This window comes from Anas platyrhynchos, chromosome 9, assembly GCF_047663525.1.
Source record: "Anas platyrhynchos isolate ZD024472 breed Pekin duck chromosome 9, IASCAAS_PekinDuck_T2T, whole genome shotgun sequence".
NCBI classification, from domain to species: Eukaryota; Metazoa; Chordata; class Aves; order Anseriformes; family Anatidae; genus Anas; species Anas platyrhynchos.
Window position 1 is genome coordinate 8,347,390 of NC_092595.1, and position 12,775 is coordinate 8,360,164.

The window sequence follows — 12,775 nt, forward strand, 5'->3', positions numbered from 1 at the left end:
AAAAAAGCTACCGAAATATTCCAAGCCTTAGGATGCAGTCTGTTTTAGGAAGAAGATGAAGATGTGATTGGGTGTGTGGTCAGCTTTTCAGAGGAAGAACTTGGTATCTGAGAGAGACGGAAAGAAATTCTCTGCCAAACCCTCATTGGAGTGCAACAATTTGAGATTTAACAACATGCAGACCCCACAACAAACATCTCAAGAAAGCCAAGAGCAACAGAATCTTGTTTGTGCTCCAAGTATTGGTTAATGTTGTGGGAATGGTGGGGGTTTGGATGATCTAGCAAGGGAAGTTCTTACAACAGAGAGAAGTAGTGGGATGAACACCTGTGTTAGAAAGGAGGTTTCTCTTTTCAGTAGTATGGACAGTTAACTTTTTGTATAAAATCCCAAGAGAAAATCTGGCTTTTCCATCCTCAGTGTTGGAAGATGTGTGATCCAGGGAACATTTCTTCACTTCAGTATCAGATTAAATGGATAAAATTCTACACTCTGTATCTACACTTTATCACACAAAACATTATATTTTGGCATTAGGAGATATGATTTTTCTCATAACTGGACTTAAAGACTAAGTTTTAAATCCAGTTATAAAGGCAGCTATAAGAAGAGATGGCACTTGCCTCAACAGATTGGTTTTATTGATGGTGTAGGCTGTGTTTTGTCTTTCAGATCACGTGTAATTGAGATCAATGCTCCCAACTTTAACACACGTATCACTGGACGATATAGTATATATGTCTTCTTTGATGAAGGTTTTTCAGAGCAATTTTACATTACTTTCTTCCAAAAGCAAGAGGCTTTACTTGTCTTTTTGAGCTAGAGGTGAAACACAATTAGCTATTAACAGCCCTGAGTTAAGTGGTCCTGAGATTTGACAGGGGACAGTGGTTATGTGTTACTTGGATCTCAGTGTGTGTTGCTGTTCTCTATGATCGCTGCTTCATATTGTGTTTTCCCATAACGCTCTTTAAAAGCACTTGTTGTATTTGGTTATGCTTGTGGCATGTGATGCTCACCTTATTGTCTCTTCTAATTCAGGGAATGAAAATTGTTCTCATTTATTCAGGGAATTTTCCTCTTTTAATGATGAGAAAAGTAGTAATGGGTTACAGGTGAAAATAAGCACACAATTAACGCAGTCAGGCTCGTGGGGTTTGGTGCTTACTACTCCTTAATCAGTTGCAATTAACACAAGATGAGTGTTTACTCTCAATTCTCTTAATACTTGTGTAATTGACCACAATAACAAATTTACATCTCTGGATGTGCTGAGTTTTTCTGCTACCCACGTTGAAGCTTATAAAATGTTTCATGTGCTGTGCATATATTTCAGGTACTAAAGCCTGAAATAAAATGCAATGACTTCAAGAGAGAAATAAAATAGGCTTTTAAAAATCAATGCATTTGGTGTGTGAACATGTTGAGAGTTAAATATCTAAGGGCTGGCAGGAATAAAGCCTAAAAACTACAAATTACGTGGAACAGAATGGTTGTTAATTGCAGATTTTTGGACTGAATTCCTGCTTTGTCATCAAATATGATATGAACTTTGGTTGGGTGAATTGTCTTCAAATAGTCTTTGTTTCTGTATAAAAAAAAAAAAAAGTAAAGAAAGAAAGAAACCTACAAGGGGAATAATGCATTATCATGCATATGAAAAAAGATGTATACTAGATACATCAGAAAGTAGAGACCTTGTGGTGATGGGGACACAGGTGTACTGAAGATAGGTAATAAAACATAAAGAGATGGATAAGAGACAGACAAGGCTTTGGGACACACAGTTTAAATGTCATAGTTTACATCATTCCTATTTGACTTAATTTATTAAAAAAAAAAAAAACACACAGAAAAACTTGTGTTTAGTAAGTATGATTAAAAAGAGAATTTGCAGGGAAAGTTAAAAGAAAGTTAGAAGTTCATGGTTTGTTTTGTAAATGTGAGCAAGCACTCAGCATGTTTGCCTTTTTTCCTCTCTGAGAAAGTGTCTCAGAAATACCACACCATTTCGTGTTGGACAATAAAAATGTAGCTAGGGAGTCCCTGCCCCAAAGGCTTTCCAGTTTCAGTTGGAGAAGCTCAAGAGGCTGATTTAATGGAACAAAATAAGGATTTACAACCCCCAGCCTTGAAAATTACCTTCCCTGAAGCTTTGGTACATTTAGTTCAGGTGGGTGTTAGTGGGTTTAAATGAAATAATAAAAGTTCAGCAGCAGAGCTCTATGCTCAAGTCTTTTAGGTTCCACCCTTGTAAACTAAGTATGACACTGCATTGAACAAATTTACTTATGTTTGTTGTCTTTGTACTATATACAGACTTTTTCTAGACCCTGGCTTATGATTTTATATCTGTAAATGCACGCACACAACTGGTGTGAATCAATGCTTTTAATTCTTGGCAAGTTCTTTAGCAAGTAATGGGTATGTGTTCAATCTTGTCACTCTCTGTGTGTGTAGCTGCCTGCATCATCTTCTGCATCCACTACAACAGCATTAAAAAAAGGTTTCAGCAAAGCAAACAGCAACAATTCAGAGTGGAAGTAACAGAGAAACGCTACCCCTAGGGATTGCCAATCATGATGTTGGTAGTTTGTGCTGCACAGGGGATGCAGAGGTCCAGAGCCAGCTCCTTTTTTTGTGGTGCTCCCAAAGTGAAAAATGACTGCTGAGGTTCAGGTGAAAGCCACAAATATTTTATCTGAAGCAGAAGCTTCAAGCTTTTCTTGATCCCCATGTGCACAAATTTGGCTTGATAATTTAAAGAGGGACTTTCTCAATTTTTCAAAGATGGCTTGTGTCCTTAAAACAGAGGCAACAGCCTGAAAGCTCAAGTTAGAGCCTGGGTTCTCAGGGAACAACTGGCTCAAAAGGATTGCAGTTGTCAATGCAGAGAAAGGGAATAGTTCCAACGTACCTGGAGGGGAAGAATGTCTCTTTAAATGGTGATAGTTAGCCTGCAGTTTCTTACCATTTTTTTTTTCTCTGTGTGCACTGAAGAACACCAGCACAAATAATCCTGTTGTCATCACTAAGAGACACTGCCACTCACCTAGTTGGATATTTGGGCTGCTCATGACCACCCAACAGCATTACTCTTGGGTGAGGATTCGTAGGCACAGCTTTCCAGAACATCTGTAGAACGGGGTTGTTGTTCTGGCTCTATGTATGGTATCAGATTATTCAATTTACTTGTGGTTTTTTTTTTTTCTTTTTTTTTTTAGTTATTTGTAACCAAATGCACACGCAGATTCACAACATTCCCTAATTACCCCTCTCTTTAAGATCAACAGTGTAATGAAAACAGCAGAAGCTGTTTTACCTTCTGTACCAAAACATAAACCAAATATAGATCTATTTTTCAAATTAGTTAAATGTTCAGTTTTAATAGGCCCTTTGGTTGCTCTTCATGAAAAGCGCTTGCACCATGCAGCCTGAAGTGTGTTCTGTGGTGGTCTATAATTTGTCTAAGTATACATTAGTGGAAATAATAGCGAAGGGCTGCCAGAAGACCTTTTGTCTGTACGTGTTGCCTTGTTTCTTATAAGAAGAGTTCCCCACATACTTATTTTTTGAATGTACCCTTTGTATTTATAATGGAAATGCATTCTTATTTGGTTTGGTTTAAGAAATTGAATAGTATACAGTCTTTCTGGTTACATGTATTTGCTTGAGTTAGAAAGTGCTCCAGGACCTAATGCAAACTATCAGGAAAACACTGAAGTTAAAAGGGTGGATGGGAGAGATGAGGAAATTTGGGTTTCCAGGTAACTTAGGTCTTAGGTCACTTTTTTTTTTTTTTTTTCTTTTTAATTTCTGTTTAGTTATCCCTTTAAATCTTCAGTTCTGCCCCTTCTGATACATGCATGCTTTCAGCCTTGCCTGTACAGAAGCTGGCTGGAGCTATGGAACCATAGGAAAGCAGTGCCAGCTTTCAGCATGTGACCTTGGGACAATCACTGGCTCCTGGGTACTTGCCTACCCCGCAGCCATAGATCCTCTGGTCCTGCCTGCTGATTGCGAGCTGTGTCTGCCCCCAGGACTACCACATCCATGTGCTGAAGTACTTTTTCCAGTGGGGTTCTATCTCTGGCATAAAATAGCATATATTTTCAGTTTAGAACTTTTCTTTTTTACTTTGGTTATAGTCTGTGGGATCATCTACCTATTCAAACTTTTCCTGGAAAACTGGATACTTAGAACGTCTTTTAAAATGAAGGTTGAAACTATTGTTTCTGATAGCTGTGACTGTAGGAGAACATCAACCTTCCAAACACTGTGATAAAATTGAATGGCTTCCCGAAACTCAACAGCTTATATCAGGGTTCAGTGTACACATAGGGTACATGGTTATCTTGCCCTGAGGAATTTTATTTGGGATTGAACTATTAGGGGAGAATATAACAAATAAGGTGAAGTAGTGCACAGTGTAACGGTGTGGGTTCCTTCTCTCCCATGCCGAGTAATTTTCATTCTTCAGCCAGCAGTGGCATTCTCTAGACTATGAAAGATTGTAAAATACAATACATGAACAGCAAAGTCCGCTCTTGAGTGCATCCAAATGGCCACATTATATGAAACTAAAGATCCATGTGAGTCAGAATATCTAATGCTGAGACCAGCTAGAAGGAACAGGACTATAGAGGCTCCTTCCCTGGTGCAGTGTTCCACCGTGTGTCAGTCAGCAGCACAGGGATTTCCTCAGACATGGAAGACATCCTAGAATTATGAAATAATACAAATTGTTTATGTTTCTGTAACACCTAGAAATCCTAGCTGTGAACCAGAATGCTATTGTGCTGAGTGCTGCGTAATCGAGAAACAAAGAGGCTGTTCTCATTGTTGTTTTAAATCTGTTGAGCTTGCTATAAAATATAATTTGCTAGTCTGATAGCAGATACAGAACTAGATCGTGATTTTGCAAGCCGTGACCTGTAAATGTAACTGTCTTCAAGGGATTAACCCTGCAGCTTTCACGTTTGCTCACAGACGGCTGCACTCGGGAGAAATGATGTCCCTGGCATTGTGTGCAGAAGGGACGTGGGTTCATCCAGTGGGTCTGATCCTGCAGGAGGGCTGTGAAAACCATTGGCCATGTGTCCTCTCTGCTTTGCTAGTTCTAAATTTAAAACCAGGTGCTAGATGTGGGTATGCATTTGTAGTACATGAAGCAAAATCACATGAAAACTTTTGGGCATACTTGCAAAACCAGATAAGGAAAAAGGGGATCTCCAGCACTTTACTGTAGGAGAACTAAGCTTTACATTTCAAAATGCATTTAAATGCTTTATGAAAATGGAAAAAAGTACCAATTTTAGTACCAAATTATTATTAAAAAACAAAAACAAACACAACAGCATAGTGAAACGATTATTGTTATTATTATTTTACCATTTGGGTATTATTAAAAAGTAATAATTAAAAAATAGTTATAAATATTTCTATCTTAGAAATATTTTCTTCTATGGATACTTCCTTTCACTTGAACACTGCTGATTGAACAGGAACTTTTTTTTCCTCCCCTCAGCAGAAAGAACTTTTCACAGACCTGTCTTATCACCTGCTTCCTGTTTTATTCTTTCATGGATGCAACTTTCCCTGCAGGAAGAAGGTAGGAAATATATTTTTTCTAAGCAGCAGGTTATTGTTGTATAATGTCATATAAGTAAACTGAAAACTTAGTTTGATTTTTGAATTAATAATCCAGAAGCTAAAATGTTGAAAAGGTTTAAAAAACAAAATAAATAAAAAAAAACTTCAAATGGGAGAGACTTATCATCAATCTTACCCTTTAAAATATTTGTGCTGCAGAAAACTTATATACTGCTAGACTCTTATTATTGCATAAGTCCAAGGGAGAGGTAGTTAAATGAAAAAATCTTCAGTATTACTCTCCTCGCAATAATTTAAGTAGATGCTTTATTGATCCTACAGTACCTACTGACTGTAGCAGCAAAAGCAGCAATACAAGTTTGCACGATACTGAAAATAATTAAAATGCATCAGTAGCTATTAAAAATCACCTGTATGATTTTCAGTGAATGAGGCCTTTTTTGAGGGATGAGGACAGGAGCATTCACACTGTGATGTGATTATTCAAACTACTGTGACCATAAAGCTATGGAGATGGCAGTGACCTTTTAACCTTGATAAAATCAATAACGGTCCTTCTTAACTTTAAGTCATCTGTTGTCTAGTTTATACATATTAGAGTAAAATATGCAGAATAAATCTACAATTAAATGTGTTTTTAATCCAAATGCAATGTATTAAAATTATCTGCTTGTACGTTTGCAATATAAGAGCAGAACATAGTATGCTGAAGATATGTAGGCCTTTGCATTGCAGTGGATTTCTTCTTTAAAATCTGAAAACATCTCCCTCTGATGGAGGTGTTTGAATTTCTTCAAATGGTTTGTAGTTCTGTGCTTCACTTCACCTCCTATTTCTTTTCTTTTATTTATGTGATGTTTTGTCACATGTACAGGCTTTGCAAATAAAATCAAAATCAGTAGAGGCAACCAAAATCAATTTTGCCTTGGAAAAGAGAGATTTTTCTTTATAATAGAAAATTACGCTTTTGATCATTTAAGTCAATCATTTCTTTTTGTGTAACCTTGCAATGACTTATGTGAATGTTTAATTTCATTTTTGCATTCAGCCCATGGGAGTCCTTACAACTGCTGACATGTAGAGACTGGGACACTGACTAGCAGGAGAGAGGTTATCTGATTTAAGATTAAGGATATGTATACTCAGTTTTGGTGTCAGAGATGTTTTTGTCTGTCAAGTTGTCTGTTGTGTCTGTGTGGTACTTGTGCAGATTAGTAGTGATGAAAGTCTGCAGAATAAATAAGAAACAGCTGAGATTTAATTGTAAATATTGGGTCTTCTCAACATTTCTCCCTTGTTCAATTTTGTAATCTGAGTTCACAGCTGAACAGAATGACATAATATAGGAAATTCAGATATTTTGTTTAAAGGAAAAAAAAAAAGGAAAAACAGCAATAAGGCACTGAGGGGAGAGAAAATGTCTCTACAAACGCAACGGACATAAAAGAAAGTGAAGGAAAGTTAAAAATTACCATAGGGCAGGCAGGACACCTGCTAAAGAACCTTCTGCTGCCTCTCACAGCTGGAAAGAAAAATGAAAGAGATGCAAACAACTGTTCTGGAAGCATGAAATCAGCCTTTTGTCTTTTCGTGCCCCCTCCCCCCTTTCTGAACAGTTACAGTATGCAAAATTTAGGGGAATCTCAAAGTATGCAGAGGAAAAAAATTCAGCAGGCTCTGCATATAAAAAGCTTAGGCATGGAAGTGTGCCTCTTTGAAAACAGGAGCATGTTTGGGAGCTTCCCGGTGCATTGAAGAAAGTGGTAATTAATGCATAGTGAATGACTTCGAATGAAGGTTGAATAGGGGCATAACAATAGGAAGTTTTTTTTTTTTAGGTTAAAGTGTTGAAAAAGGAAAGCTGTTAAAAGATGGCTACTGTGAAGCTACAACTTCAATCCTTGTCTTCTCTGACATTCCTTTATAGACTGTGGTGGGTTTTGTTTTGTATGAGTCTCCAAATACAATGAAGTTAATTTGCACCAATTTCATTTTGTGTATGCTTTGGCTTTTTTTCTTTTTTAAAGTTTTTTTTCCTTTTTTTTTTTTTTTTTTTTTTTTGGCCGGGCTTGGTTCTTTGATGGTGCTTTTCAGCAAATGGTTTGCCCAAAGTTCAGATGGTGTTAGCTCCATCCTCTTTTTCATTTACAACATCAAGGGGATTACAGAGAATAACTTTGTTGCCCAACATCAAGGCTATATCTTCAGGCTACTAGAAAGGTAGTTCTCAGAAAGTGTGTCTTCTAATATTTTAGAACCTCCACAGGCTTCAGATAAAACAAGTATTAAATACAAAAAGCTCACAAGGATCCCAAGGAAGGTTAAACTCACACAACCTCCTTCATGTTGAACACCTGAAATGTATTTTTTTGGACTGTTCGAGTGTTATCATAGTGAAGACAGCAGTGAAGTCTTATATAACTGAAGACAGAAAGAATAATAATAAAAAAAAAAAAGGCAACACACACACAACACCTTGTTTAAAGACAGTCAGTTTTTAATGGAACATGAGCTAAATATAATCTACTCTTGCCATCAAAAAGGGCATTTGGAGACCGAGCAAGTGATTTAGGAAGTGGTCATAGGGGTTGATTTTTATTGGATCACAAAGCTAGTGGATCTGCAGTTTTGCTGTGCTTGATCCAAGAACAGAATTTATGAGACTTGAGGACAGAAGAATTGGGATGTTTTGGAGAAATGAAATGAGGAATCTACTATGCTCAAAATAATTTCAGATATGTTTCTCTTGTTGGCAGTGCTTAGCAGGAATTCTGGGCTGGAGTTCATTAACCTTGGCGCCTCAGTCCTTTATCATGTAAATCTTAACTACTTCTAAGGAAGGTAAAAAATTAAAAACACCCTACAAAACTCCCAGAGTATATTCTGTTTTCTGTTTTTCCAAAGGGAGGTAAATAAAATGTAGTATTTGCTGTAGTCTAGCAGAATGTGTGTTCTTTCCTCATAGTACATACTCTTAGCACAGTTTTGAGAGGAAAGTGAGTCATTCTGGTGAGTGAAAAGTTATCTGCTTTTGCTGCTTGCATAGAGCTGCTGTCTGTCCTGAGCAAGTCTCTTACCATCTCCTGCTAACTCCAGCAGGTGTTTTATTACCCTCTGCTCCTTAGTGTTTGCAAAAGGACCATGAATTCTCAGATTCTAGAATGGTGCTCTAAAATAGTTGTTGTCAATATTATGATGAGTGATGTTGATTTAGGTGTATGTATGTGGTTTTCCTTGGGTATACCTATAAAACAGTTCTCTGACACCCAAAATACTTATCGCTCCTGGTAGTTTCACTAAATTGAAAATGTCAATGTTGAGTTAATTATATATTGGCAGATAGAGGCATCTTTTGAACTGCATAAAATCCTACTTAATATCTGCATTCTAATATGCCTTTTTCAGTGCTAAGATGCGTGTGCGTGATACGAACAACTTTATTAAAAAAGAAAAACAAAGAAGCAACCCCAATTTACATGGACATATTTTTGCAACAGATGTTTGAGATTCATCAGAGATCAAGTTGCAAAACTAAACTAGAGCCTTTTACTTGATCTGTGAAATTCTGGTTAGGCTGAGTTCCTGACTTCAAAACATTGCCTTCCCATCCCCACCCCTTTTTCTGGCTTGCTCCTTCAGGAAGCTCTTAGCAGTGTGCCAGGAGAAACATAAATGCTAATGGTCCAAAAAGTCATTACCACCAGCCCTGGAGCATTAAGACAAGGTCTACAGGGACTTGTGCAAGCTGCAGGGCAACGTCTGGGACGTGACTTCCCTTTCTCAATGTATCTGCAGGTTTTTGCGGGAATCTGTTGGTCTTTCAGAGAAACCAACAGTAGTAGCATGGTGGAGAATGAAACCTGGGTTGGACTCTTCATTTCTCCTGTCTCTTTTGTAGACAAATGGGTTAAAAAAAAATGGGCAGATTTATTAGTGGAGGAGCAGGTGGAAGGAGCATGATGCTCTGCATTATGTGATGTAGCGGTGGCTGTACTTCTGCAGGTATCACCCCACTCATTGTCACAACAGCTTTGTTTCCTGGTAACCAGTTTTGGAGTTTGAACAATGATTTGGAGTAACCAGATTTGGAGTTTGAGCAATGATGTTTGGGTTTGGGTGTGTTATACATACTGCATGGGCTGGATTGTATTTTTAAAGATTTTTTTAATTTTTATTTACAAATCTGAGCTGATGTCATACAAAACAAAATAACATTAAGATGAAGTTCTTTGGGTTGCTAAGTCCTACAGACAGAATGTGAAGGTTATAGGAAACAGCTACTGAGCATTTTTGAATCGGTACTCTTGTGAGTCCTGAGCAGACTTTAGTGATGTGATTGTGTTAATTTTTTCTTCCTCTCACTTAGAGTGCTCATGGGAGATATAGCAATATGAATCATGAACAGGCCATGTGAACTTGATACTTCTTAAGTTGCAAAGTAAATAATCTGGTCTAGTTTTATATTCTTGTGCATGTATGTACGTTATAGGTTAAAAAAAAAAAAAGTGTCAGAAAATGTCAGGAGAAGATGTAATGTAAGAACTCCCTCTGCTGTAAAAACTCCCAGCATATAAAATGTGCTGTAGCACTAGCCATTGTGACCCAGAAATAAAATGTTTCCTGTGAATTAGAAGGATACAGAGTTGGATTAACTGGATGACATTTCCCCATCTGTTTTTTATTTATTGTTGCCCTTTTCCTTTCACTGTAATTAGTGCATAGAAGTAACAATAGGCATATACTGCACTCTAAGCTACAAGGATGTACCAACATTTTGAGCACTTTCCATTATTTTTTTCCCAGTGACACTTCTAAAACTCCTAGCATCTTAACTCTGCTGAAACCTATTATTTCTGTGAACTGAAGAGGCAATTTAAGGCACCTTTTCTGTTTGCAAACAATTTTCAAATATAACCTCACAATTTCTGAACTTTTCCCAAGGGCCTCATAAAATCGATAATTGTCCACTTTACTCTAAGTGACTTGAAAAATTGAAGGTCTTACAATTCAAAATTCTGATCTGGATTTCAGGGTGCCCACCAACAACACTTCTGCTCAAAGGTGCTCAAAACCAGAATCCTTCTCCTTAAAGAGATTGGAGCTGTTTGGAAATGTAATACATCCTGGGCTCCAGAGAACCCAGTTTTCCTTTGGACTTTCACGTAGCTTGAATTTAGAGTTATTGTTGATGGATATTTCATAAATACTAAAGGTACAGAAAGAGTCAACTTTTTGGTAGTAATTCAAGCTTGCAATTGGCATGAGAGTTTTATTTTAAAGGTGGGGCATTGACAGGATATTGCCACATCTAAACTTGCCTATAGTCCTAGGTGTTAGTCTGGTTTTAGGTAATCAACAGTTTTGTGATGGCTTGGCAGTAAATAAAGTAGTTGAGATGGCAGAAAGGTGATGCAAATGCTCAGCTGGTGTCACTTCTAGCACTGGAGATAGGTAGCAGTAAGTAGTGATACTAATCAGGTTAGTCTGAAGACAAAAATAAAATCTTCACAACAAAAACTTGATGATATTTATTCCTAAGAAAGGGTCCTGTAAGGAAAACCACTAAAACTTGCAGCAAACCTTACACACAGCAAAAAGGATGAATGTGATGATATCTCCACAAAGATGTAAGAGCATGAGAAGTCTGGCTGAAAATTGAGGGTTCTTATGAAATAAAGGTACACAAGATAGCCCCAAATCCATGACTCTACACCAAGAAAAATAAATAAAAAACCTTTTCTGGCTCAGTGTTGAAGTGAAAGCAGAAATTAGAAACAAAGCAATTTATAACGAATAGAAAAAGCAACACTAACAGCAACTGATAGGGTTCAGAAGTTATGAAGTGTACAAAGTTGATAAAGGCCACTAAAGTATCTGAGATAAAGCCATGTAAAATGACAGTAAGAATGTTTTCAAAAGTTTTTTTTTTCTTTAATGGATGACAGCACAGTGGCATTGCTCTGTTTCTGGACAGGGATGAGAAACATCAATTGTTTGATACTCACAGGCTTTGAATTTGTGTTCTGTGGCCAATCGAAAAAGACTCCCAAAATGGGATGTGTTTATATACTGGTGTACTGGTGGAGTTCCAGAAGTCAGGAAGAATGTAAACATTTTGCCAGTTTTCAGATAGAGCAAGTAGTGGTTAAAAAAATAAAATAATAAAAAAAAAACAACTGTTATCCATCCTGGGCAAAATAATAGAAGGTTTGTCAAATGACTAATAGGTTCTATTGTTCTGTTTCTTTCTGAATATATAGCCAAAAATTGTTAGGTATTGCTTCTGCTGTTTCTTTATCATTGGCATTTCTCTACTATTCCCTCCTAGTTGTGAATCGTATGCTGTAGTCAGAAAGCATGAGCAACTAAGTATACGTTCCAATGCAATACAGTAAAAGAATAATGTATAATTTATTAAATAAGTGGAATTTGATGAGAAGAATTTGATTTTTTGTTCTCTGCACCAAATATTGTTGGGCTGATGCTAGACTGGTGGGTATAGTTCAAGATTCTGCATCCCACAAAAATACTGAAAATTGGATAAAGAATCCACAGTTTTTAGATCTGAATAAAACGTCATGCCATGACAGCCATATCTGTATCTGTATGTCTCAATCTGTAAAGTAAAATGAGAACCAGTTAGTTTTAAATATGTATAATCAGTTTTATTTGTGGTTGGTTCTCAGAGGGTATTCCCATGTTATTATTTGAATACTGGTATGTGATCTTCTATGTTGTGTTAAAATAACATGCCTCTGGCTCTTAACAAACAGTGCTGATCCAACTGGTTCCTAGCCACAGGTCTGAAAGTGGCACAGGCTGGGGACCATTCCCAATAAATGGTTTGGATGTGGTCCTCCTGTATTAGATGGTTAAGATGACTAATGTACATGTGAGCTGCTCTTTCTTGGTTGGCCTCAGCGTTAAAAGAATTTACTGAGACATAGCCAATGGTCTAAGGTTCCCTTTAAGCCTCAAGCTTTAGCAAATAGAAGAGATCAAATGGCATGTCCCAGTTGGTGTGCTCTGATCCTACCAGTCGTGCACCTCTGAAAAAGGGGATGAAATGATTAAGATCTGACTTATGGTCTGTCATAGTACTGTTCTAGCCTGGGGGACTAACTGTGCAAAGGCAGCAGGATTTGTCCGCCGATGAACTGGA

General features: G+C 37.3%; 1 long non-coding RNA gene across 10 annotated transcripts in view; it reads left to right on the forward strand.

Annotated features, from left to right (window-relative positions):
* The window catches only part of LOC106018689 (uncharacterized), a 326,876-nt gene that overhangs the window by 107,078 nt on the left and 207,023 nt on the right, over nucleotides 1–12,775 (forward strand). For 9 of the 10 annotated variants that reach the window (XR_011811400.1, XR_011811402.1, XR_011811394.1 and 6 more), the window contains one exon: nucleotides 5,528–5,611. This is a non-coding gene — a long non-coding RNA (uncharacterized lncRNA). The remainder of the gene's footprint in view (nucleotides 1–5,527; nucleotides 5,612–12,775) is intronic. The other variant, XR_011811401.1, reaches the window with a different exon arrangement.